General features: G+C 50.2%; 1 long non-coding RNA gene across 9 annotated transcripts; it reads left to right on the top strand.

Moving 5' to 3' along the window:
• The first annotated feature begins 9,068 nt into the window (after positions 1-9,068).
• On the top strand, positions 9,069-25,960 carry LOC107076583 (uncharacterized). Of its 9 annotated transcripts, none has more exons than XR_011187922.1 (7): positions 9,069-10,166; positions 11,722-14,821; positions 18,977-19,088; positions 19,627-22,879; positions 22,971-23,595; positions 24,141-24,636; positions 24,980-25,960. It is a non-coding gene; the product is annotated as an uncharacterized lncRNA (long non-coding RNA). The 9 variants fall into 9 exon arrangements; XR_011187919.1 differs by adding an exon at positions 10,308-10,577 and having other exon boundaries at positions 18,977-22,879; XR_011187923.1 differs by having other exon boundaries at positions 11,722-11,787; positions 12,917-14,821; positions 18,977-22,879; positions 24,980-25,958.
• Positions 25,961-27,899: the final 1,939 nt, after the last annotated feature.

The following is a 27,899-nucleotide window of genomic DNA, read 5'->3' as shown; positions in this document are numbered from 1 at the left end:
ACTTGGATTAGATAGGTCAAGTAAAATAGAGAGAGAGATTACTCTAATAGACATTAAATCAGAGAGGTACACTACAGAGCCAGATATTTAAGACAGACTAGATAGAGACATGGATTAGATCAGTCAGACAACTACAGAGTCAGAGTATTTAGGATATATTGATCCTTGGATTAGATAGGTCAAGTAAAATACAGAGAGAGATTACTCTAATAGACTGTATTAGATGAAATAAAATCACTTTATTGTTCATATACAATTTTTTAGGAATTAGGAATTTGTTTTTTTTTTATACCTCAGCTTGCTCTCCTTGAGACACAGGCACACAGGCAGGGAGAGAAGCTTGGGGTCAGCCATTTATACAGCACCCCTGGAGCACCTGGGGTCAAGGGCCTTGCTCAGGGGCCCAAGGGAGTAGGATTCCTCTGCCAGCCGTGGGATACCAACCAGCACCCTTCCAGCCACAGGTGTAGATCCATAGGAACTGAGCCACCACACTGCCCATAGGTCAGACTGCATAGATACTTGGATTAGATAGGTCAAGGAAGATACAGAGAGATTACACAGACTAAATAGATAGGTCAGAAAACTAAAGAGACTACATAAATAAAGCAGATTAACTAAACAAGACAGATTAGACTGTTAGCTAGACAATCTATCAAATCAATAGCTATACAATCAATAAAATGGATGGACAGGTACTGTATACAAGCAGATTAGCTAGTCCTACAGATTAGGTAGACAGTCAGACTGCATAGACAGACAGGCATTAGACGGAGAGGCAGGTCAGATAGATAAGGGTCCCAGACAGGTCTGGGCTCTCTCCTCCTGGAATACCCTGTGCTGCTCACTGATGGAGTGAGCTGTGGTGACTGGGGTCCAGATCCGCACTAACCCCGGGCTTTCTTTCATTCCGGGTCTCCGGAACAGAGCAGGCTTGTGACCGCAGTCCTGAGTGTGTCCCGCAGTGTGTCCCGCAGTCCTGAGTGTGTCCCGCAGTGTGTCCCGCAGTCCTGAGTGTGTCCCACAATGTGTCCTGCAGTCCTGAGTGTGTCCCGCAGACCTGAGTGTGTCCTGTTGTCATAAGTGTGTCCCGCAGTCCTGAGTGTGTCCCGCAGTCCTGAGTGTGTCCCACAGTCCTGAGTGTGTCCTGTTGTCCTAAGTGTGTCCCGCAGTCCTGAGTGTGTCCCGCAGTCCTGAGTGTGTCCTAAGTGTTGTCCTAAGTGTGTCCCGCAGTCCTGAGTGTGTCCCGCAGTCCTGAGTGTGTCCTGTTGTCCTAAGTGTGTCCAGCAGTCCTGAGTGTGTCCCGCAGTCCTGAGTGTGGACGTACTGTTCCACTGCCCTGGTTTGGCTGCGATAGCTCTTCTGAGCTGATTGATCACTCACTCCTCCCAGCTGTTGTAGTGAATTAGGTCATCTGAGGTCCAGGAGGGCGATACTTATATCCACAGCCTCCCTTCCAGATGAGCTCCTCAGTTTTTAATTGAGCCCTTCATGGAATTGATAATTGGATTAGAGCTCTTATATCGTGTTCGGCTGTTAAACCACAAGAGGTTTCAGCGGGATAGTATGATTTTTTTATGTGTTACCAAAGATCTGCTCAGCTTTCAGCAATGGGAGAATGGTGCTGGAACACTAATTAAAGGAAATGTTTGCTCAGTTAAGGGTCTGTGTTAGTGAAGTTAGGGGCGCACTGCTGGAAGCCAGGGGTCACGGGGGGCCTGGAGTGGGAAATTAGGAGGATCCCCAGGGTGAATGAACTACAGTATATCCCTGCAGGGGCGGAACCAGCGATGTCTGGATTGACCCAGACCGCGGGCCCCGGCCTGAGAGCTATAGATAGCTAGCCAGGCAAATGAGGGTCCGACTTTAATATCGCGGTCACGGTGAGTCCGCTGGGCAGACAGAGGGATCACAGCCCCAGGGCGCTGCTGAGGTCCGAGCACTGTCGCTCGCACGCAGTCTGGGAACAAGAGGGGCGCTTCTGGACCCGGACTGGACAATTCAGGATTCGCAACCTGGGTTTTGTTTGTGAAATGATCTCTGGCCGCCGGCGGACAGGCGTGTTTCTCCTCAGGCCCCTGGGGGGGGGGGGGGCGCAGAGCTGGGGCCCAGGCACTCTGAGATATTTAGGGAGCGGCCAGTTTCCAGGCGCTGTTTCTGAGATGGTTCCCCGAGTCTGCCGCGGAGAGCTTCTGGGGCTCAGGAAATAGAAGCGTAAATGTTCTGTAGTCTGTGGAGAGCAAGAGGAAGCCCCACAGATGGAGAGAGAGAAAGAAAGATGAGGGAAGTGAGAGAAGCAGAAAGTGAATTGAAGAATTCGAGTACCTCTAAGAGGTCTCTCTCTCTGTTCTTACGACTGACTCAAAGAGCCGCCCTGAGAGCACAGGGGGGTCCAGTCCCACTCCTCCCGGTGTTAGGGGTTGTGCTGGACCAGGCAGCACCCCGGAACTGCTGAAGGAACAGAGAGACAGCTGCCGGCCCCGGCTCCTGTCTGCAGTGATGAATGTCCCGGGCACATTGAGTTAAAATTCAAGATAATTGGCAGCACACAGGCTGAGAGAGGGAGAGAGGGGTCTTTCCCAAGCCATCATTAGGACATGTGACCGACAGACCCCTTGTACAAGATGCTCCTGCAACTCCGTAGGCACAGCCTGGACCCCGGTGCACCCCATGTCCATGACAGTGATGAACACACTGGGTGCTGCCAAACACTGGTACACAGATACAGTATATACGCACACTGCACCCGTGCCCACAGACACCGAGTCTCTCACACCTGCGCACTCCTGTCTGTGCGTGTCCTTCCCACTGAGACTCACCGTGTCATCACTGCCTCTCCCAGACTCATGCAGGCAGCTCGGGCCCCTTCAGAGAGTAAAGAGGTCATTTCCACTGCGCCTGTGTTTTCTCCCACCCAGGAATACAGGCTGACACACAGCACTGCAGAGACACCTTCCAAAGCACACACTCACAGGTACAGAAGCACCCTCCTAGTCACAGTTCCCTGTTTCAACCTTTAACACTTTTTCCCAACTCTCTTGTACTTTACTGAACACTCTCACAGGTGGTCACTGGTGCCATAAATGGCATTGATTGATCGGTAGCACCTTAAATAATCGATACACCTATAGATACACATAGCCGTGGCTTTAAATATTTTACAGCCTGCTGCCCTTTTCCACAAACTCTGGAGGCCCGGAGACGGGAACTGGGGTCCAGTTAAAAGGCTCCCAGTGCACCAGGATAAAACGTCCAGCTCTGATCCCTCGTTCTCCTCCTGTCCTCCGTGTCTTGCTGCATGCCTCTCTCCTGGCAGGGGGCAGTGCGCTTGTGCGGGTTAGTGCAGGCAGAGAGAGACCGGGGGTGAGGGAGAGCGCGGAGGTATCGAGGTGCCGTGTTTAAGAAAATCAATTTCAGACAGGAAATGCATTGACCTTTCATAGGAGCGGGCGTCTGCCGTCATTTCTATTGTAGCTCCTGCAAGAGCTCAGCGCTCAGCTGGAGGGCGGGCGAGGGAGGGAGAGATGGGGATAAGGGAGGAGAGGGAGGGAGGATCAGATTGGGAGGCCCGGGGATGGAGAGAAGGAAAGACGGGGAATTGAGAGCAGGATGGGAATGAAGAACAGAGAGATGTTGGGGGGGGAGGAGGAGGAGTGGAAAGAAATGAGTGATTCGAATGCAGCAAGTAAAGGTAAAACAGGTGGACTAGAAAAACGCTGAAACATGCAGAAGAAATTCAAAAAGTCTGAACATTTAATGCAGAGAAGTGCAGAGTGTTATACGCTGGCAGCAGAAATATGCTATAAATACCATATGGAAAACGCCGCTCTTCTGAAACAGACCGAGGTGTTCATGTAGACACATCCCTTACATCTTCCAGACAATGTGGGGAAGCTGGGAAGATGACAAACAGAATGATAGGCCACATAGTTAAACGTACAGAAGTTTAGCTATAATAAGGCCTCATTTCGAATATCGGCATACTCTTTTTCTTCCAAAAGTGAAATCATTACATTTTATTCGTCAAATTCCGGTAACCACGGAAGTAGAAAAAGGCGGCACTTCAGAACTCGAACAATTTATTAAAATATTTCTAGTTGTTATAAAATAATCTAAAAAAATGGAGTTGTCTTTAGCAGGGGCTTGTGTGGTCACCGCATTACAAAAATAGATCGCTGCTCTGGAGTGCTCCCAAGAAGAGCGACCGGAGTTTTTCCCAGGCTCTTTAGTCTTGAACAGAGAAAGCTGCGGGGGGACTTGATTCAGGGGTTCACCATGAACCAGGCTGCTCCGCTCAGCCAGGGGACTTCATGAGAACAAACACGGGGACCAAGCTGTTATTCCGGGACCCCGAGGACGTGGATGTCTGCACCCCTGTGACAAACGGGTGTCTGTTAGGAACTGTCACTGCTGCTGTGTGCTCAGCAGCTCAGTGTCGGGGTGCCGGCCTGCAGCGTGCTCACTGGGCCGGTGTTGGGGGTCCCAGGCTGCAGCACGTTCAGCGAGTCACTGCAGAGGGGCACGTGTAGCAGCTCAGTGTCGGAGGTCTGTGCTACAGGTTGTGCGGCATGCTGGGGTCAAGGTACTGGGTCGCACTGCGTGTGTAACAGGTGTGAGCAGTTTGTGTGCGGAAGAATGGTTTTGGGGTGTGTGTGTGCAGCAGGTCGGTGTGGTGTGTGTGTGCAGCAGGTCAGTGTGGTGTGTGTGTGCAGCAGGTCAGTGTGGTGTGTGTGCAGCAGGTCGGTGTGGTGTGTGTGCAGCAGGTCGGTGTGGTGTCTGTGCAGCAGGTCAGTGTGGTGTGTGTGTGCAGCAGGTCAGTGTGGTGTGTGTGCAGCAGGTCAGTGTGGTGTGTGTGTAGCAGGTCAGTGTGGTGTGTGTGCAGCAGGTCAGTGTGGTGTGTGTGCAGCAGGTCGGTGTGGTGTCTGTGCAGCAGGTCGGTGTGGTGTGTGTGTGCAGCAGGTCAGTGTGGTGTGTGTGTGCAGCAGGTCGGTGAGGTGTGTGTGTGCAGCAGGTCAGTGTGGTGTGTGTGTGCAGCAGGTCAGTGTGGTGTGTGTGCAGCAGGTCAGTGTGGTGTGTGTGTGCAGCAGGTTGGTGTGGTGTGTGTGTGCAGCAGGTCAGTGTGGTGTGTGTGTGTGCAGCAGGTCGGTGTGGTGTGTGTGTGCAGCAGGTCAGTGTGGTGTGTGTGTAGCAGGTCAGTGTGGTGTGTGTGTGCAGCAGGTCAGTGTGGTGTGTGTGTGCAGCAGGTCAGTGTGGTGTGTGTGTGCAGCAGGTCAGTGTGGTGTGTGTGTGCAGCAGGTCGGTGAGGTGTGTGTGTGTGCAGCAGGTCGGTGTGGTGTGTGTGCAGCAGGTCGGTGTGGTGTTTGTGTGTGCAGCAGGTCGGTGTGGTGTGTGTGTGCAGCAGGTCGGTGTGGTGTGTGTGTGTAGCAGGTCGGTGTGGTGTGTGTGCAGCAGGTCAGTGTGGTGTGTGTGTGCAGTAGGTCAGTGTGGTGTGTGTGTGCAGCAGGTCGGTGTGGTGTGTGTGCAGCAGGTCGGTGTGGTGTGTGTGTGCAGCAGGTCGGTGTGGTGTGTGTGTGTGCAGCAGGTCAGTGTGGTGTGTGTGCAGCAGGTCAGTGTGGTGTGTGTGTGTGCAGCAGGTCAGTGTGGTGTGTGTGCAGCAGGTCAGTGTGGTGTGTGTGTGCAGCAGGTCGGTGTGGTGTGTGTGTGCAGCAGGTCAGTGTGGTGTGTGTGCAGCAGGTCAGTGTGGTGTGTGTGTGCAGCAGGTTGGTGTGGTGTGTGTGTGCAGCAGGTCAGTGTGGTGTGTGTGTGCAGCAGGTCAGTGTGGTGTGTGTGCAGCAGGTCAGTGTGGTGTGTGTGTGCAGCACGCCGGTGCAGTGTGAGTTGGTCCTGTATTTTCAGACAGGTTGCTCAGGGAGATCTTCCCTGAGAACAGTACCCATGTCCACAGGTGGTATAAGTCTCCGAGCGGGGGGCCGAAATGGGGGCGCAGTGTGTGCCGTTACCCAGGGTAGCACCGTATCAGGCGCGCAAGGAACAATAGGACTCCGAGTGATGGAGAGGTTTTAATATAAAACAGAGGGCTGAGAAATCGAAGAAGAGCGAGAGGCCAGAGAAAACAGGGAATAGGAAAATACTTGAAGAGACGAAACAAAAAGACGTTTCATTAAGGACTGTCAGCTGGCGACGCGGATGAGAAAATAAAACCGAACCTAATTATCACTTCTCCAGTCTTCCCACCATCCTGTCCCCTTCTTTAACCTACGACTCGTGAAGTGCTCTTTTCTTCCCCTCCTAGCACGCCGGAGAGTCAGAATGGGAGAGGAGGGAGGCGAGATTCGTATCAGAACCCCAAGCCAGCGGATTCTTAACCGTTGCTACGACGACCAGTCACCTGGCAACGGGGGAAACACAATAGCCCGGTAACTTGGCGACTGGCGTCTGTCCGTCTGGAGGATGAGGAGGCACAGACAGGCAGGACAGAGGGGAGCGGCGAGTCAGGGCTCTGATGTTGCAGCACTGCACTCTCTCCATCTACTGTGGGCTGTAGGTATACCACTGGATCCACTGCATATACCACATACATGGCTCACAAACAAGCAGGACGTGTACAGTGTCTAGTAGATATATACAGAGCACTAGGTGTACAGTGTACAGTATATATACAGTAGTCCAGGTGTATAGTGTATTCCATGCAACACATCTGCCTCAGGAGTATAGTGTACAGTTTGTAATGTACAGGTATACAGTGTGTACCATATATGCAGAGCAGGAGTACAGTGCGCTCTGTATATATATACTGTACAGTCTGGTGTCCAGTGTTACCATATACACCACAGGAGTACAGTGTGTATAGTATATATAGTCTGTATAGTTGGTGTAAAGTATGCATATTCTACTTTACAATATGTATCATATATACACAGCAGGAGTACAGTGTGTAGAGTATTGTACACACTGCATACTATTTTATATATACTGTACACTTCCTGTACAGGCTATACATGCTGCATACACTGTATTCTTGCTGTGCCTAGCCTAGTGTACAATGTGTGTCTACCATATATACATTGTACACTATATACAGTATATACTGTACACACTGTACTCCTGCTGTGTATACAGTATATGGTACACACTGTACACTAGACTATATGTACTGTACACACAGCATTCTATACACTGTACACTGACTAAACAAACTACATACTGTATATACTGGATTCATGCTATGTATACATGGTACAAATTTTACATTAGACTATATATAGTATACACTGTACACTGTTCTCCTGCTGTGTATGTATGGTACACACTGTACACTGGATTATACAGTATATACTGCCCACTCTGTTCTCCTACTGTGTATATATACTGCAGTGTGTGTATACAGTATATATACTGTCCACACTATTCTCCTGCTGCGTATACTGTATATACTGCAGTGTGTGTATACAGTATATATACTGTCCACACCGTGCTCCTGCTGTGTATATATACTGCAGTGTGCGTATACAGTATATATACTGTCCACACCGTGCTCCTGCTGTGTATATATACTGCAGTGTGTGTATAGAGTATATATACTGTCCACACCGTGCTCCTGCTGTGTATATATACTGGAGTGTGCGTATACAGTATATATACTGCTCACACCGTGCTCCTGCTGTGTATATATACTGCAGTGTGCGTATACAGTATATATACTGTCCACACCGTGCTCCTGCTGTGTATATATACTGCAGTGTGTGTATACAGTATATATACTGTCCACACCGTGCTCCTGCTGCGTATATATACTGCAGTGTGTGTATACAGTATATATACTGTCCACACCGTGCTCCTGCTGTGTATATATACTGTAGTGTGCGTATACACTATATATACTGTCCACACCGTGCTCCTGCTGTGTATATATACTGCAGTGTGCGTATACAGTATATATACTGTCCACACTGTGCTCCTGCTGTGTATATATACTGCAGTGTGCGTATACAGTATATATACTGTCCACACCGTGCTCCTGCTGTGTATATATACTGCAGTGTCCGTATACAGTATATATACTGTCCACACCGTGCTCCTGCTGTGTATATATACTGCAGTGTGTATATACAGTATATATACTGGGCTTCTGCTGTGTAGATACTGTATACTGCAGTGTGCGTATACAGTATATATCCCATAGGTACGCAGTGAGTGCAGTGTACAGCTGTGCAGCGTGGGGGATATATACAGTAGTCCAGTCCAGTGAGGCCTTTCCAGTGCAGACACAGCCAGGGAGCCCTGAAGCAGGGAGTGCCTGACCCGGTGCCAGCTGCATCTTCAGCACACAGCCAGGCTCTGAAGGCCAGTCAAGTAAAGGGGAAGAAATAGAAGCCATTAAAGCCCCGCTGTCGGAGAGCGCGGCCCGAGCCCCCCGTGAGCGAGCGAGCAAGTGCGACTCGAGGGGTGGGGGCGCGGCCACAAAGAAGAGACGAGGAGAGACGGAACGGAGTGTAGGACTTGACCCTGTTTTCTTTTGTGCGATTAAATAAAAAAAAAAGAATGAGAACGTCAAGCAAGCACCGGCCTGCTCTCACACAGCGACGCTCTCAGAGCCGCTAATGGGAGAGACGGGCCGTTGCCGTGGAGACGCGCCCGACACACGCTGGCTCCGAACGCGCTCGGGGGAGAGGACGGAGGGAAGGGGCGGAGGGGTGTGTGTGTGTGTGTGCGCGCGCCTGCCTGCTTGTACACGAGGCTCCGTGTGTCCGCGTGCCCCTTCTGGAGGGGAGGCGAGCGCCTCTCGGAGAAATGAGAGCAGGAAACGGGCCCGTCACGCCCCGGGCCCCCGGGGAAGCTCAGGGCCTGCTGGAGCCCGGGTGACCACAGAGCAGAGCTCCCGCAGGAGGGACAACAGGGACGGGAGGGGACGGAGGGGTGGGAGGGACAACAGGGACAGCAGGCGCCGGAGCGACAGGAGGGACAACAGGGGCTGGAGGGGTGGGAGGGACAGTAGGGACTGGAGGGATGGGAGGGACGGGAGGGACAGCAGGGGCCGGAGCGACAGGAGCGACAGGAGGGATGGGAGGGACAGCAGGGGCCGGAGCGACAGGAGGGACAGGAGGGATGGGAGGGACAGCAGGGGCCGGAGCGACAGGAGGGACAGGAGGGACGGGAGGGACAACAGGGGCAGGAGGGACAACAGGGACGGGAGAGACAGCAGGGACGGGAGGGACAGCAGCCCTGCTCACCCTGCACTGGCACACCGCCTTGCTAAGGATGCTAAGTGCTCCCACCCTTCCTATGCAGTCCCATGTTGTGAAATTCCAAAGTGCCGCAGACGTAGTTTCCTCCCAGCCTGAATGCTCCAGCTGAAGACTTCCCAGGGCAGGATAAACAGCCGTGCTGCCTGCCTGCCTGGGCATTAGGCCTGCGAGCTCAGGGCGCAGTAGAAGCTCCGCTGGCAGAGGCTGCAGCTGCAGGTCTTTTTGAGGAGGAAGTCTCCCCGAGTTTTGTACCGCTGCAGTTTCATCTTGATGGTTTTGTTTAAGCCGTACCCTGCTGCTTAGAAAAAGCGCCTACGGGCAGCAGCTTTCAGGTCTTTCCACACGTCCTCAACGGGATTCCAGTCAGGCCTTTGACTGGGCCGCTAGCTAGAGGGGCAGGCAGAGCCTTCCTGGTGGTGATGATGAAGAGGATGTGTGTATATCTGTAAGTCCAGCCCAGCCAGGGGATCAGTCAGTCTTCCTCATGGTTAAAGGATGAGGGTGATGATGAGGAAGGTGATGATGAAGAGGATGTCTGTATTTCTGTAAGTCCAGCCCAGCCAGGGGATCAGTCAGAGTCTTCCTCATGGTTAGAGGATGAGGGTGATGATGAGGAGGGTGATGATGAAGAGGATGTGTGTATATCTGTAAGTCCAGCCCAGCCAGGGGACCGGTCAGAGTCTTCCTCATGGTTAGAGGATGAGGGTGATGATGAGGAGGGCGATCCAGTTCACCTTCCTCAGCCTTTAGCCATGAGTGTGTGGAGCAACCTGTGGAGCCGGATGAGACCCCCAGACCAATTCTGCACAGACAGACCGGACGACTCAGATGGGCCACATTAAAGACCTTCCGATGTTCTTATCTGGCATCTGCTACAGAGCCGCCTCACCCGAGAGCTTCAGAGGAGCGCCCACACAACAGGTGAGCTACGGCGCTGGCAGAGAATGATATCTGCACCTTCTCAGAAATGCATCGGGGGGAACTGTAGTGGTGGTAGCTCCTCACACACCAGCCCTCCTCCTCCCCCTCCCTCTCTCCCTCTTCCCCCTCCCTTGCTTCCAGGGACAACCTGAGCCCCCTGGATTGCAATCGACCCCCCCCACCCCCCCCCCCGTAAATTACAGGGTAGACTTTGCCAGCCGCGGCGGAGGTGAAAGACTTCCTCGGATAAGCATGGTGTCCGCCCCTCGCACCTGAAGGGAACCCGATCAGATTCCCTGCTTCGGAAACCGAGCTGCCCAGCACACTTCATTCAGAATCGTTGACCCAAATAGTTCGGCAGCTGTAACTGCCACCACCGGCCAGATCAGATTCAGACCTTTGGTGTGATCTGTAAGTCTAGTTGGTGTGTGTGTGTGTGTGCTTTTCAGGTGGTGTATTGCAATCCTTCCCTGCATATTTGCTGCGCCTTGTACAGTATTTTCTCAGTGTAGAATTAATTGCAACGTGTTGAAATGGTGTCTTTGTGCCACACAGCTCTACGCTCATTTTGACACTGTGGGAACAGTGGCAACAGTTTTAAATGTGGGACAGAGGCCTCGGTTCAATATGTAATAATAGGATATGTATTTATTACAGTAATGTGTGTTTCTGTGTCTGCAGCTGCACGGGCACATTTTGACCCCTTTTGAAAAAGAATGAATGAAGCTCCTAACTCTTTCTCTTACAAAGGATGAGAGACAGGGAGGGAGGGAGAGAAAGGGAAAGCAGGGAATGGGGGACGTGGAGAGGGGTGATGGAAATGACAATGTGCACCAACCAAGTCAGTGCCAGGCCAAGTCTAGTTAGTGCTAAACGGGGTAGGGTTTGTGCCAGGCCAGTTTAGGTCAGTGCTAGGCTGGACAGGGTCAGTGCCCGGCCAGTTAAGATCTGTGCCAGGCTGGACAAGATCAGTGCTAGGATAGTTAAGATCTGTGCCAGGCTGGACAGGGTCAGTGCTAGGCCAGTAAAGGTCTGTTCCAGGCTGGACAAGATCAGTGCTAGGATAGTTTAGATCTTTGCCAGGCTGGACAGGGTCAGTACTAGACCAGTTAAGGTCTGTTCCAGACTGGACAGGATCTGTACCAGGCCAGTTAAGGTCTGTGCCAGGCTGGACAGGGTCAGTACCAGGCCAGTTAAGGTCTGTTCCAGGCTGGACAGGATCTGTACCAGGCCAGTTAAGGTCTGTGCCAGGCTGGACAGGGTCAGTACCAGGCCAGTTAAGGTCTGTTCCAGGCTGGACAGGATCTGTACCAGGCCAGTTAAGGTCTGTGCCAGGCTGGACAGGGTCAGTACTAGGCCAGTTAAGCTCTTGCCTAGCCAGAGTTTGTGCTTGGCTGGGTACAAGCCAATCTTATAAAAGCTTGAAGATGATGAGTGATGGGCATCAGACAACACAGAGCACAAACAAGCATAACCTCACATCCTGGGGTAGCTGACTTACCTCGTGCTTTCATTTCTCCCTTTGGAATTTTTTACATTTGCTTGTCTGAAACAGAGCATGAGGGCCGTGTATCCAGCAGGAGCCTGCAAACTGACCGAGACTGACCAGTCCACCTCTCAGGTGCTGCACTTCGCATGCGATGACCTGCACTAGGACAGGATGTCTGCTTAAATTTCTTTTTGGGAATCTCCTGACCTTTTAAACTTGCTCTGCGCCTGGTGTCGACTCGGCCTTAGAAGCCGTTTCCCAGGAATCTTCGTGGAAATGAGCAGGTGAGATTCGGGGACAAGCCACCGAGCTCCTCCGACTTTGGGCTCTCTGGCTCTGATGGACTTCGGCGTGATCGATGCTGTTCTCATCGCCATCCCCACTCCTGCGGCACAATGGCTCCTGCGTTTCCTGCACAGCCGGGGGAAGCAGTGAGCTCTGTTAAGTATGTTCAGAGCCAGTCTGGACACTTAATATTTCATGAGACAAATGTGTACGGTGAATCTTTGATGAGGACTAATTGGCCCATATGGTCAGGGAGTCTCCTTGCTGCAGACCTGCCTGGGGTCTCCTGGGACGCTGGCGTGAAGAACGGCGTTCTTGCCGGTTTTCCACATGGTTTTACCAGGCTTCTGTTATGCATTGAGCTTCCTTTTGCAACACTGTGCCACCACTACAGTACAGTATATCTCCCTGTTTTTACCCTTGTGTGACTGTGCTTTACAGGTTTACGTTGCATCCAGCAGAATTCAGTTGTGGTTTGCTGTGCCACCACTCTGATTTCACTGTGCTTTTACTCCAATTCCACAATGGTTTATTGTGTTGTACCCTGCCTTTACTCTTCTTCATTGCATTTTACTGTGCATTTACCCTGTTTTCCCTTTTTTTTACTTCACTTGACAGTGCTTTCACCCTGATTTCACTGTGCTACACTGCACTGTCCTGTGTTTTTACCCTGATTTCACTGTGCTTTACTGCACTGTCCTATGTTTTTATTCTGATTTCACTGTGCTACACTGCACTGTCCTGTTTTTATTCTGATTTCACTGTGCTACACTGCACTGCCCTGTGCTTTTACCCTGATTTCACTGTGCTTTACTGCACTGTCCTGTGGTTTAATTCTGATTTCACTGTGCTTTACTGCACCGCCCTGTGCTTTTACCCTGATTCCACTGTGCTTTACTGCACTGTCCTGTGGTTTAATTCTGATTTCACTGTTCTTTACTACACTTGACTGTGCTTTTACTATACTATTCCACAGAAACTCTTTACAAGGGTCCCCAGTGACAATATCAGCTGACAGTACAGAAAGGCGCAGACACATTGGGAGAGGCAGGAACAAGCTCTAGACATGCAGGTATTCCAAAAGACCGACAGACAGGTAGAGGCACCTGCAGGAAGTGAAACAGCAGCCCCCCGGGGGGCCTGTACCATCATGCAGACAGACAGAGAGACAGACCACACGTCCCTCTGCCAGCTGGGCTGTCTCTGGCTCCAGATGAAACAGGTGTGCCAGACTCCGCTGAACCCACTCAACTCCTTCTGCTCTGGAACAGAAAAATGGAACAAAAAGGAAATTCCCAGGGGTTGAGGAGTTTACACATTCCTCCTGGGTGAATCTCAAGTCTCCGCACACACACGGCCCGCCTCTCTCACCTTCCACCACCTCCCCCTGAGGGCTGAACTCTGACCCCTGCCTGCAGTCTGTCTGCAGACTGCCTGTTCATTAACACACCTGGCAGAGCAGATAGAGACATCACTGACAGTGCACTCACACAGACAGAAACACACACACACAGACATGCACAGGAACATACACACAGAGACACAAATGATCACGCCCACAGCCATATACACGATAACAGACGTGCACAGCTGTTTATTTTCATGCAGGCAGTTTTGACTGTTTGCAAACAAAAAATTCCCTCACATGTCTTCTGTTTGCTGATAAGGCTTGCATACACACACATAAACACACATCAACATTTTGAAAGTGTACTCCCAGGACGTTTCTCGAAAAGAGTAGGGGTGTAACCCTGGCGTCCTGGCCAAATTTCCCATTGGCCCTTACCAATCATGGCTTCCTAATAATCCCCCTCTCTGAACTGGCTTCATCACTCTGCTCTCCTCCCCACTGAGAGCTGGTGTGTGGGGAGCGTTCTGGCGCACTATGGCTGCCGTCGTGCCAGGTGGATGCTGCACATTGGTGGTGGTGGAGGGGAGTCCCCATTACCTGTAAAGCGCTTTGAGTGGAGTGTCCAGAAAGGCGCTATATAAGTGTAAGCAATTATAATAATAATTATTATTACTGTAATGTAATGTGCTTAATGAATAAGTGTGCCGCATTACCGTGGAATCGTGCACAAAAAAGTGTAGAAAAGCACTGAATTTGGAGTAAAAGCACATTCACAGGGCATAGTGAGCAGGCAGAAATAAAAATAAAACATTGTATCAGCAATGGGAAACCCGTAGGATACGGTAAAGTAATACTGTGACATCTGGCTGTGGTGATGTGTCTCTTGAGCCCACAGGCTAGTGCACTTGTTTGGGGCATGATAGTGTTCATGGCCTAATGTTAGCATTGTGTTTAAAAGTGGTGTAACACAGGTGATTAGCAAGGATTATTCAGATCACATGTGGAACACTTGTAGAACTAGGAGCCTAGACCAGATGTGTCCAGTCCTGGTTCTGGGGGGTCAGCATGCTCTTTACAGCAGCACCTAGGACATTCTGGACACTTTAGGCTCAGGACTGGACACTTTTGGCCCAGGACTGAGCTCTCCAGAACCAGGACTGGACGCTCCAGGTACAGTACGCATCATCCAGGTGGGGCTGCACAGTGGTGGTGGTGGAGGAGAGTCCCAGTTAACTGTGAAGCTCTTTCAGTGGAGTGTCCAGAAAAGTGCTATATACGAATGTAAGCATTATTTATTGTTTATTTATTACTGAGCTCTCCAGGACCTGGACAGAGCACTCTGGAATGACAACTGGATGCTCCAGGACCAGGACTAGTACACTCCTATCCTAGATGGAAAACACATTGTTTTGTCTAAAAGAGAAAGGTTCAGCTACAGATTCCTAGCACTATGGATAAGGACTCGTCAATGTGGATAGAGGGAGAGAGTGAACTCAGGGGGACGCAGGTGTGCTGTGCTGGGGAAACAAGGTAGAGCTCGTTAGGGGATGGTTGTGTTTAATTAACACCTCACCTCCTCGTGATGCAAGGTGCTGAAAACATCTCTGACACCAGCTCGTAAGAATTTATATCTCTTGTGTCGGATCTGTCCTCACGTCTCCGTGAGCAGATGGTGTTCTGGTGTTTGCTGATTGTTGTGTAAACGTTCCTTTGCACAAAGCGTGCTGAGCCTCCTGATCCACCTCCTTGCAGGAAGGACGCTCATCAAAAAGGCTGCAGCACCCTCAGTGTCTATAGTACAGTCAGGTGTGACCATGTGTGTGCTGGTGAATTCAGAGTGAGTGTGAGAGGAGAGGGACAGCAGTGGCTCTAGCAGTGTCTCCAGTACAGTCAGGTGTGACTGTGTGTGTGTGTGCTGGTGAATTCAGGGTGAGTGAGAGAGGAGAGGGACAGCAGTGGCTCTAGCAGTGTCTACAGTACAGTCAGGTATGACAGTGTGTGTGTGCTGGTGAATCTGTGTTGAATAACACAGTTTGAAGATGGCAGAGCAAAGAACAGAGGATGAGCGGACAGCTCTGTGAAGTTATGGATGGACTTTGGGAGAGAGTGAAAAACATTAGCAAACTTCTCGAGATGTGTGGAGAGCAGAGCATGGTGTCGAGGGTGAGCGAGCCAGCAGCAGAAACTGGAACTGGTCGTCGAAGTTAGAGCGAAGGAGTGGAAATGCTCAAGAAATAATAAACATCTTTCCCATTCATAATGCTGTTTTTCTCCTCTTTCCATTCTCTCCCTTTCTCTCTTTCTGCGTCATGGTTTATTTTTAAATCTGCGGGCGTCACTGTGCCAGAGCACGAGAGAGTGCGGATAATGGAAGGAGGCTCATGCTAATGGGACGCCCCTCGCTGTGCTCCGGCTCTCCCCTCCCTCATTATTTCAATTAACACCACGCTGTGTCCACGAGCACCTGCCATGTTAACGAGACCAGTGTGGTCGCCGTGGTAACACCTCTCCGACTTAACACCACCCGTGACAGAACTAAGTGTTGGGAGTTTAGGGTGAGTGTTCATCCCTATAATAACCGGAAGCAATCTAGAAATGAGAGGAGGCCATTGGACCCTGTAGCTTATTTTGTTGCTGTTATCTGATTGATCCCACAGTGCTGCCAGTGAGAGCTGCTTCTCTCCTCCACGTGTTGCTCACTCAGCTGTGATCTCTCAGTGCTGTCAGTGAGAGCTGTGTCTCCTCCAGTCAGTGCTCACTCTGCTGTGATCTCTCAGTGCTGTCAGTGAGAGCTGTGTCTCTCCTCCAGTCAGTGTTCACTCTGCTGTGATCTCTCAGTGCTGTCAGTGAGAGCTGTGTCTCTCCTCCAGTCAGTGCTCACTCTGCTGTGATCTCTCAGTGCTGTCAGTGAGAGCTGTGTCTCCTCCAGTCAGTGCTCACTCTGCTGTGATCTCTCAGTGCTGTCAGTGAGAGCTGTGTCTCCTCCAGTCAGTGCTCACTCTGCTGTGATCTCTCAGTGCTGTCAGTGAGAGCTGTGTCTCTCCTCCAGTCGGTGCTCACTCTGCTGTGATCTCTCAGTGCTGTCAGTGAGAGCTGTGTCTCTCCTCCAGTCAGTGCTCACTCTGCTGTGATCTCTCAGTGCTGTCAGTGAGAGCTGTGTCACTCCTCCAGTCAGTGCTCACTCTGCTTTGATCTCTCAGTGCTGTCAGTGAGAGCTGTGTCTCTCCTCCAGTCAGTGCTCACTCTGCTGTGATCTCTCAGTGCTCTCAGTGAGAGCTGCGTCTCTCCTCCAGTCAGTGCTCACTCTGCTGTGATCTCTCAGTGCTCTCAGTGAGAGCTGCGTCTCCTCCAGTCAGTGCTCACTCTGCTGTGATCTCTCAGTGCTGTCAGTGAGAGCTGTGTCTCTCCTCCAGTCAGTGCTCACTCTGCTGTGATCTCTCAGTGCTGTCAGTGAGAGCTGTGTCTCTCCTCCAGTCAGTGCTCACTCTGCTGTGATCTCTCAGTGCTGTCAGTGAGAGCTGTGTCTCTCCTCCAGTCAGTGCTCACTCTGCTGTGATCTCTCAGTGCTCTCAGTGAGAGCTGCGTCTCTCCTCCAGTCAGTGCTCACTCTGCTGTGATCTCTCAGTGCTCTCAGTGAGAGCTGCGTCTCTCCTCCAGTCAGTGCTCACTCTGCTGTGATCTCTCAGTGCTGTCAGTGAGAGCTGTGTCTCCTCCAGTCAGTGCTCACTCTGCTGTGATCTCTCAGTGCTGTCAGTGAGAGCTGTGTCTCTCCTCCAGTCAGTGCTCACTCTGCTGTGATCTCTCAGTGCTGTCAGTGAGAGCTGTGTCTCTCCTCCAGTCAGTGCTCACTCTGCTGTGATCTCTCAGTGCTGTCAGTGAGAGCTGTGTCTCCTCCAGTCAGTGCTCACTCTGCTGTGGTCTCTCAGTGCTGTCAGTGAGAGCTGTGTCTCTCCTCCAGTCAGTGCTCACTCTGCTGTGGTCTCTCAGTGCTGTCAGTGAGAGCTGTGTCTCTCCTCCAGTCAGTGCTCACTCTGCTGTGATCTCTCACTGCTGTCAGTGAGAGCTGTGTCTCTCCTCCAGTCAGTGCTCACTCTGATGTGATCTCTCAGTGCTGTCAGTGAGAGCTGTGTCTCTCCTCCAGTCAGTGCTCACTCTGCTGTGATCTCTCAGTGCTGTCAGTGAGAGCTGTGTCTCCTCCAGTCAGTGCTTACTTTGCTACAGGAACCAGTAGAACTCACAGCCTGAAGCACTGTAAGTTATATGGAGTCGATTGTCAACTGGAGACACCACATTAAAAAAATAATTTGATTCCACTATTCTGTATATACGGGTTGGGATGAGTGAGTGCTCAGTGAACATACAAGAGGCATCACTGGGAAGTCAGGATTGTTCAACACAATATTTAACAACACTTCATAAATTAGTGAAGAGTTTATTTCCAGATAATGGGGTGGGGGTGTGAATGCCCATGATTTGCTGGTCTCCTAGTTCTTTTGTTTTTTAATAAACTGAAAGAAGTGTAAAAGTTTAACCGTTCAGGAGCCCGCAGACTGGCCCTGTTTGAGTGAACAGCCGGGCTCCTCCATTTTTAATGAGACAAATCCATATTGTGAATTTTTAATGGCGGCTGAGCCGCGCTGCGAGATTTACGGCTGCACTGAGTCCCCTTACTGGTGAGCAGAGTTTTAAAACTTCACCCACAGTCCGGCTCTGAGGGGGTATAAACTAACCATCGCGCTCACTCGGTATCTGCTTCTTTCAAGCTCTCTCCTCCTCTCTCCTCTCTCTCCTTCTCCCTCTCCTCTCTCTCCATCTCCTCCTCTCTCAATCTCCCCCTCGACTCTTCTCTTCTCTCCCTCTCTCTCCATCTCTCCCATTCTCCTTCTCCCCCTCTCTCCTCTCTCTCTCCCCCTCTCTCCTCTACTCTTTCCTCTCTCTACCTTTCACCCCCTCTCTCCTCTACTCTTTCCTCTCTCTACCTTTCACCCCTTCTCTCCTCTACTCTTTCCTCTCTCTACCCTTCTCCCCCTCTCTCCTCCTCTCTCCTCTCTCTCCTTCTCCTCTCTCCTCTCTCTCCATCTCGCCCTCAACTCTTCTCTTCTCTCCCTCTCTCTCCATCTTTCCCATTCTCCTTCTCCCCTTCTCTTCTCTCTCTCTCCTCCTCTCCTCCCTCCTTGGTCTTGGCTCTGGTCCGGAGGCCTGGGAATGGCACTGTGACTGTCCATGTGGGAGCGTGCCCTTTCCCTGCTGCCCTCGCCTCAGTGTGCAAATACCCGCCAAGGCCACTGTAGAAACAGCTGTGAGCCCTGAGATTGGACCCCTGTGTGTGTGTGTGTGTGCGGTGGGGTCTGATTTATAAAGGGTGATAAATATTGTTTATTAAGCTGCACTGATGTGTGCGTTTGTCCGGGGGGTGGGTGTCAGTGCCTGGCCATGTGAGAGTCTCAGTGTGTGTGTCTTTCTGTGGGGGGCGCATGTGCGGGGCGGTGTAGCTGTCTGTTTGCTTCTGCAACTCTTTAACTCTTGGAATATTGCTGTGTAGTATAGTTCTGGCCACCACGTAATGTTATAAAAGATATTGCTCCTTTGGAGTTAGTCTAAAGAGCAACTAGGTAGCTTCCTGGACTGAAAGGGTTTCCTTAAACTGACAGGATAAAGGAACTGAGTCTCTTTGGTCTTGAACAGAGAGGACAAGCAGGGGACCTGATTCAGGTTTTGACAAAGTCATCCCAGAGGAATAGGAGCCACAACTTTACACAAAGGCTTGTGGGAGAATGGAACAAGCCACCCAAGCAAGGTGTTAAAGCTTTTACCCTGTTGTAAGAACTAGCTGGGCAACAATTTGTCCTCCTCACATCAGGCACCCTCTGTTCTTCTGTTCTCTTCTGTGTCTCAGTGTCTGTCATGTTCCTGTGTCCCAGTGTGTCAGTGTGGTGTGTGTGTGTTTGTGTCCCTGTGTGGACTGTGTGTGCCAGTGTGTGTCATTGTATGTGTGTTTGTCTCTGTGTGTCAGTGTGGTGTGTGTGTTTGTGTCTCTGTGTGTCAGTGTGGTGTGTGTGTGTTTATGTCTCTGTGTGTTAGTGTGGTGTGTGTGTGTTTATGTCTCTGTGTGTTAGTGTGGTGTGTGTGCTTGTCTCTCTGTGCATCTGCAGTGTGTGTCGGTGTGTGTTTTTTAACCCCTGTATGGCCTGCGTGTGTCAGTGTGTGTATTTGCCTGCCTTTCTGCGAGCCTGTATGTGTGTATATCTGAATGCAAGTGTCTGTGTGCGCGAGTGTTTGTGTGTGTGCGTGTGTGTGTGTGTGTGTGTGATTTCTCATTTGTGCTCTGCATGCAGGAGCCTGCCCTGAGAGAAACTGTGGGGAGTGATTGATGTGTTACCCAGGACAGAGAGCCACAGGGGTCAGGGGAAAGGAGCAGAGGAGGAGAGGGAGAGGAGAGAAAGCGAGAGAAGGGGTGAGTGCAAAAAAGGGGAAAGGAGAGAGAGGAAAAGAGGAAGAATAGATGAAGAGAGAAAGAGGTGGAGGTGGAGAGAGTGTGAGAGAGGGAGAAGAGGAAGAGGAGTAGGAAAGAGGCAATAGGCGGGGTCTTGCAGGCTTGATCTTCATCGACCCTGAAACGTAGAACCTGATTCATGACAGCGATGCGAAGGATCTGATTTGTGGGATGTAACCTGTGCTTAAAGGTTTCCCGTGGCAACGCTCACCTGGACCAGGAGGGGAGTCGGCTAGATGCTGCCGCCCGCTCGGTTCCCCATTGCATTCTGGGATGGGTGTCCCCTGCTTTTGAACCGGGGTAGTTTTAAACCTCTCTAGGTTTTGGACTGGATTTGTACTGCCATAGATTCATTTGTCTCTGTCAATGTGCTAGGCAGCACCTGTCAGGGTTACACTATTTTGAGAGCGTGCAGAAGAGGTCAGAGCCATGAGATACACGAGTATTAACGTGCTTTGACCATTTTGTGGTGCTAGAAAGCAGCACCATGTGCATACGCTGCGTCTGTCAGAGTAAACAGGTGAGGAATTTGCCTTCTTGGGCTCAGCAGCGTGGGCTAGCATTACTCAAACACTGCGTGATTGTTACTGCACGTTTATCACACTGTGTGTCGGCACATGCTGCTTTCTAGCCAGAGCTAATTTCTACTCACATAACCCATGATTCACATCTGTCTGGTTTGCATTCTTCTTCAGACAGCATATAGCCCCTTTCAGTAGTCACGGTGCTGTTGCTGTGCAGTGCAGCTGTAACACACTGATCTCTGCCTTTTTCTTTGCTAACCTTGACGGAATAACGCAAAGCAGAATGGAAAGCCTGTGTTGAGATGGATCAAAGTGATTGAATAATTCAGGTCTACCTGTCTGCGTCTCTCGGTTTCAGGACCTGCCTGTGTGTTAATGTCCTGCAGTACTTGTGCAGTAACACATGTTGCCGATCACAGCCTCCTGCAGCCTCCGCCGGTCACCTGCTCTGCCGCGACTCGCGCTCGGAGTGGTAGAAAGCACAGGGACGGCGGAGGAAAGGAGACGCACACTTCCAAATATAACCGGCTGTGATCTTCCTCAAGAGTCAGCTCTGTGCGTCTGCTCTGCTCGAGACGCAGCCAGTCTTGGCGAGGGCTGGGTCTCTCGTCTTTTATAAGCGGGCCATGAATAATTGAGGCTGTTTGCTGCCGAGATTCAAAAATGTCTGCAGGGAACATTGCAGGTATTAACTCCCTGGAGGGCTGAGTGCGTTTGGATCTCTTCAGTCTTGAACAGAGGAGGCAGTGACACATCTAAGTGTTCCTTGAAGTATCTGAGAGCATCAGCCTCGGCTCTCCACGCGGCATCACCCTTTGTGTAAAGACGTGCCTCCTGTTCTAGACTCTAAATGCTCTCCCCTCCTAGTTTCCTCTGTGTCTTCAGCTCCATGCTTCGTGTTTGATCCAAATGAAGTTAACGGGGTTGACTTAAAGTCAGTAACGTTAAAGGATTTTGACTATTTTGATCAAGTCCTCCTGCCAGCCCCTCAGCTCAGGACGGGAGAGATGGAGTAATTGTGACCTGTTTTCTTCAGGCCTTGGAATGCACGTTCTGTAGTCGTTCTCCTCTGAACTGCTGTCGGCAGCGGTATTTTTTTTAATGTGGTGTTCTCGAGATCAGTCCTATTGTTTTGTCAAATTCGACCGCACAACTCCTCTCGGCTCCCAGGAGATCAGGCGACCCTGAGACTTCCTGGGCCCCCGCGGGCTTGCAGTGATGTCAGCGAGGGACGCGCCTCTCCTCCAATCAGCGCTGACGCTCCTGTGCATCACTATGGGCCAGGCAGTGCATCAGGAGGTGAGCTTCTGCAGCCTGTCTGTATTCCCTCCTTCTCAGGAGTCAGAGGCAGACTGGGGAGGGGGGTGTATAAGGAATAAAGAAACTGGGGATTCTGATATGAAAAAGAATGTCAGCTGTTTGCTGTGTGATCAGGCCTGAATATTGCTTGAATTTCCTGTGAGGCTCTGACAGCATTTGTCAGTCCCCCCCTTCTGCTCCTAATCAGACACTGTGATTGAGTCATTCTCCAAGAGAGATAGAACCTGCCGGGAGGTCACAGCCGAACTTCCCTGAGCGGGATAGAAGTGTGAGTCTGTCTCGGCGTGTGTGTGTGTGGGAGACTGTGCTGTGTGTCTTTCTCAGTGTGTGATCTAGACTGTGTGTGCACGTGCCTGGGTTTGAGTGTGTGTGTGTCTGTGATTGTGTGCTGGTCCGTGTTGGTCTGTGAGTGTGGCTGGGTGAGCACATGTGAGTGAGAGTTGTAGGTTTGTGTGCATGAGTGTGTGTAAATGTCTGTGTGGCAGTGTGTCTTTCTCAGTGTGTGATCTAGACTGTGTGTGCATGTGTGTGGGTTTGAGTGTGTGTGTCTGTGAGTGTGTGCAGGTCTGTGTTAGCCTGTGAGGGTGGCTGGGTGAGCACATGTGAGTGAGAGTTGTAAGTTTGTGTAAATGCTTGTGTGGCCGTGTGAATCTGTGCATGAGTGTGAGTGTGAGTGTGAATGAATGAGTGTGTTGGAGAGTAAATCTGTGTGAATGAGTGTGAGTGCGAGAGTACATTTGTGTGAATGATGAGTGTGTGAGTGTGTGTGTGCAGCCATTACAATGGTGGTGAGGGACGAAGCTGAGAAACTGTCTTTACAGGGACAGTAACCCCTGAGAGACGAGGATCTCGCAGCACAAATGACTATTCTAAACACGGATTGTGACTTCTTTCACATCTGAAGGTCTGGTTTCTCCGCATGTGGAATGGAATTTCAGCAGGTGTTAGAGTAGTCACTAGTAGAAATGGGAACTTGCGCCACCCTGTGTGTGTGTCACCTGGACGTGAGGAGGACTCCCTTAGGCGTTTCCTGAAGCTGGACCTTGGCAGAGCTTGGGGAGAACTGGACTCAATCAGCCAATCAACCTGCGATTGATTATAAATCAATCAAGATCCTAAGAAAGATCACCAGCAATAGGAGGCTGTTCTGCCCACCCAGCCTGTCTGGTGGTAGCCCAATGGTCTGAGAAGTGGCTTCAGCAGTACAGCTCGTAGCTTGTCCCACACTCCGTCAACACAACAGCCCTTCGGGTAAGGAAGTCTCCTAACGTCTGTTTTAAATGCACGTCCACGTAGTTTCTGCTTGTGTCCTCTAATTCGTGTTTCTCTGTTAACTCCACAGTGACAAGTCACAAGTGACAAGAGGATTCTGAATTCCTGAATCGGGTCTTCACAAAGCCTTGTCTGTTCAAGACTAGAGAGCCAGTATGGGCACTTTCCTCTAAGCCCACAATGTATCTGGTTGCTCTTCCCTTGACTAATTCCAGCAAAATCACACAACCAACCAGTCCCTCAGCTGATTAATCAGTCAGCTGGGTATTTGGTCATATTAATTCATTAGCAAATCCGTTCTTCTTGTTGACTGATTAAGAGATCTCTAATGGAGAGGAAGAGGAAGGCGGGAGAGCAGACACACACAGAGATTAAGGCGCAGAGAGGGAAGGATGGGGAGAGAAACTGAGGCAGAGAGAAAGAGAGGGAACAGAGGGCGATAATCCTACTTTATCACCTCCCTCGCAGCCCGGCCTGCAACAGCCCGGAGATGAGCTTCATCGCCCCAGCGGCCAGCCAATCGTCAAGATGATGGGGGCTCATATTACCCTGGCGACCAGACTAGTTGTCATGGCAAGGAGCCCTCATTGCCCCCAGCGAACCAGCCCGTGAACATTCCCCGCTGATGACATCATGCTGCCAGCCGCTGTTGGAAAAGGAGTGCAGAGATGGGAGCCGGGAGTCGGATTTGAGAGGTAATGGCCACTGTGGCACAACACCCAGCCCACGATGGAGCAGGCAAAAACACCCCCTAAACAGTACACGGGAAATCTGGTTTGCCCGCAGTCTCTTGCTGCCCTCTGCGATCATAAGTAAAAAGAAAAACACAATTTAAAAATGAAAGGCATGCAGCTGAAGCTGTGAGTAACAAGATCAATACTGTGTGCATACTAGTTCGGTATTTGATTAAAATTCTCCAGTGTCTATAGCTTTTGACCTGCGGTGGTGAAGCAGATAAAGCCCTGCAAGTAAAAATGAAGCTGTCAAAATGATTTTCTGATTTTACCTGGAATGTGGTGACAATGACAAAATGTCTATAAAATACCTACTGTCCTATGATGATTAGAAGGAAGACCCAATGCATGAAGTGCTGGTAGGTCCTTGTTCAGGCCAAGGCCCATGGGGACTGGGGGGCCAAGGGCACCATTTTTCTCAGCCATCTGACACTCGAGGTGGAGGTGATGTGGTCCAGCCTATTGCCCCCAGAAGGGTTAACCCCCAGCATTCCTTTGGAAAGCAGGGTGAGTGGACCTTGGAGCCGTCTGGAAGGAATTGGAGCAAGCTCCATCGCCTGCCTCCACGTGGGATTGAGCTCAGAACCTTCCGGTCAAGAGCCAGACGCCCTGCTGCCTGAGCTACCACTTCTCTGGGAGGCCCTGGACTAAAAATAATCTTGCGTGCAGGGGCCTGTGAACTGAAGGGACCGAACCTCTAACGCGAGATAAGAGGTTAAAAAAGTATACTAAGGCCCTTCCTTTCACAAAGGGTGGCAGGTGTCTGGAACTACACTGTACACCGCGCTGCTGAATTGGATTCCTTTGGATGGCGCTAGAGAGGTGGCCAGAAGCAGAGAGACAGAAACGCCACACTGCGGTACTGGAGTCTCTTCAGAAGTGTGTTTTTTTTGCTACCTGCTGCCTCCATTCTGCTGCTTAATCAAGGAGCAGACACGATGGCGCCCCCCCCCACAACTCAAACACACACTTCAGAGGAATGCCAGCTGTGTCTCATGTAAGGTGAGTTTGCACAGTAACAATTCCTATTTTATTCCTGACTTAACTGAATGTTGTGTGTGCATGCACACCACACTCAGTAAAAGTCAGGTCTTTTGTTCGAATAAATTAGCACCCAGCTGTATGTCTAATTCGCGTCTGCATCTGTCATGTTCATCCCTGCTGTGCTAACGATAATGAAATGTTAATTTTATTACCGTTAATTGCAATGCAATGCTGATTCAGTTCCCTCACTCGCCTCTCTTGTTCTTTGCTCTGCCTTCTCTCTATCTCACTCACTTTTCTCTCTTCTCTCTTTTACGTGCTCCCCTCCCTCTTCCTCTTTTCCTCTGTATCTCTCCTGCAGCCCCCTGGAGCTGAGTGGACTCCCCAGTGCTGGTGCTGGAGGGGTGGAGTGAAACCCAGGCATGTAGGCATATGGAGAGAGACAGGTTATTCCGTGAGCTCTCCAGAGGGAGGCACAGAGAGGAAACATGGGAGCAACAGCCTCACCAACAGCCCCCAAAACTGGAGAAGAACCCAGGACAGTAATCCAGTTACTACAATCCAGTAATCTAGTGGACTACACTGACGCAACACCTGCAGTATAGCAACAGTGACAAGGGCACCACAGACCGGAGCAGAATCAAGGGCTTTAGACTGTCACTGTCCATGTGGACTACACTGACACAGCACCAGCAACAATGACAACAGCAACAGAATCAACCACTGCAACCCAGACAGCAACAGTACCACCCCAGCAACGGCAGAGGTAAAGAGCCACAACAACGCAGCATCAACAGCAGTAAAACCCTGAAAACAACAGCAGCGATATTAACGGCAGCAACAACCTCAGCCTCTAGCCCAGCGATGTCTCTAGAGACGCTCCCCTGTCTGCTGGGCCCGCCAGCCTCGGTGTTCAAAACAGGAAAGCTGGTGTTTAATAATTTGTGCTCAGGGTAAAAAATGGATGGGTCACTGATATAAAGAAATAAATATCAAAGTAAATACAAGTTGAAGATAAAGAGAACTAAGATAAATAAGTTAAAAGTAAGAATAGATAAATCCACCTTGATTTTTAATCTATAGAGAAAATATTATGCATATGATAGAACTCCCACTGCATGTACCTGTTCAGTACATTAGACAGACAGAGATGGGGAGAGAGATAGGCAGAGACAAACAATAAATCACTTTTTTGGTCCGTTAACAGATTGTCAGATAAAATGTATTTACAGCACATTCATTCTTTAAAAAAGCAATAAAAAAGCTCCATTATGGAACAAACCAAAAACACATTAAGCCTGCAGAGCTACTGCAAGGATACTTCTCTTTTATCACCTCCAGGGTTTAATAAGGGCTGCAGAAATGGTGTCTGGCTGTTGTCAGCTTGCATGCAGGGGGTTCCCCTGCAGCCCGTGCTGTGAAAGACAGACAACCAGGTGAAAGAGTGAGGGAGACAGAGGAGGAGAGTGAAATAGAAAGAGGAAGACAGGGAGAGGGAGAGAGAGTGGCAAGAAGCCCACTCTTTATGCAAAGGGAGGTGGGAGTGTGGAACAAGCTACCGAGCCATATTGTAAACCGTGGCTCCATTCAGTAAACAGTTTAGCTTGATTGGCTTAATGGCCTCCTCTTATTTGGCTCCCTTAATTTTCTATTAGAGTGAAGGAGAGAGAGTGAGAGAGAGAGATGGTCAAAGAGGAAGACAGCGAGGGAGAGAGGGAATGTGGAGAATGAGGGGGGAGTGGTTAGTCTCAAAGTGCTTCAGGTGTCTATTGCCGCATTGTCAGAGAAATTAATCCAGAACATTATCATCTTTGATATTCTGGTTTCTCAGTAGTGTTCAATGGCAGTTTGAGGTTCTGTGCAGTTATTTACAGAGCGCTGTGACACAGTGCAGGTGTGGAGCTGACACTGTGCAGAGCTGAGTGCAGACAATCAGGGAAATCCAGTACAGCATCCTGTGCTCCCAACTAGAACACCTTTTATCCCAGCACAGAGCGGGATGCGCAGTCTCTCCTCCGGTGCTGCATTCCTGTGGCGAAGAAGAGGAACTGCAGCCTGAGGAGTGCTCTCGGAGCTGACTTTCTCTCGTTTTGGCTGCTTAGTAGCTCATTGATTCCAAGAGTCACAACCAGACATTTCCTGAGGGCTCCTGGGAATCCATCTTCAGTAACATAGCTGGACAGCTTGTTCCAGGACCTGCAGAATTTCCCTCCTACATACAGAAGCTATTCCTTGGGGGAGAAGCATGTTTCTACAGAGCACACATTGGGAAGGTGCTTTATATAATGCATACATTGAAAGTACACAAGAGTCAGAATTATATCCCGGACAATTGTTTTACTAATTCCCACTGTAAAAGACATGCCTGTCCCAGGCAGGCTACAAGACCCAGATCACTTCAGTGTGCCTGTCGGTCTGAGCAGACTGAGGTGGGATGTGGCACAGGGATCTGAAATCCGGAAATGGCATTAAAAAGTCAGATCCCAGGGGCCTGTGTTATGGGAAAACCAGTGAAACAAGGACCTGTGGTGACAGGGAAAAACTAAGAGCAGCAGCACATAAGACTGAGGACAGGAGGCAGTTCTTTACACAGAGTGAGGTAGGAGGAGGGCGTCAGTAACACGCTGCCCACCTGCATCGTCGATGTCAGCTGATCCTGAATGAACTAGGAACTGTACTCAAGCCACACCTCTTTCCTCATCTAACGGAACCTTTATCACAGCAAGTTCTTGACAGTACTCTCCTTAACAATACACTACTGCTCTCTACAGTAGAGTGTAGTACGGTAAGTGTAGTGCAATACAGTATACTGAAGTGTAGTACAGTATAGTGCTGTACAATATACTACAGTATGGCAATGAAAAGTGTACTACAGTATAGCTCACTACAGCATAATATCCTACAGTGTAGTACGGAAAAGTATAGTGCAGTACAGTATAGTTTATAACAGTGTAATACGGAAAAGTATAGTGCAGTACAGTATAATCTATAACAGTGTAATACAGCACAGTATAGTAAAGAAGAGTGCGGTATAGCATTGTAACGGACACGGACTGAAATCCGTGTCAGATCTTGTAGAAGACCCTATGCGATGCGGTAAGAGCTGGAGAAAACAGGAGGCGTGGTAAAAAGGAACACACAGGGGTTTAATAGTGCACAAAATAATGGTGACAGTCCGTGAGACAGTGTACGGGGAAGACAAAACGGCATCCAAATCCAAACGGGTCCAAGGGCAGGTCAAAGCACAGTCCGAAAGTCCATCAACTGGAAATCCATCCTGG

This window comes from Lepisosteus oculatus, chromosome 3 (genome assembly GCF_040954835.1).
Source record: "Lepisosteus oculatus isolate fLepOcu1 chromosome 3, fLepOcu1.hap2, whole genome shotgun sequence".
Lineage (NCBI taxonomy): Eukaryota > Metazoa > Chordata > Actinopteri > Semionotiformes > Lepisosteidae > Lepisosteus > Lepisosteus oculatus.
Note: the sequence above shows the minus strand (reverse complement) of the source record. Positions and strands in the feature narration are given on the sequence as shown.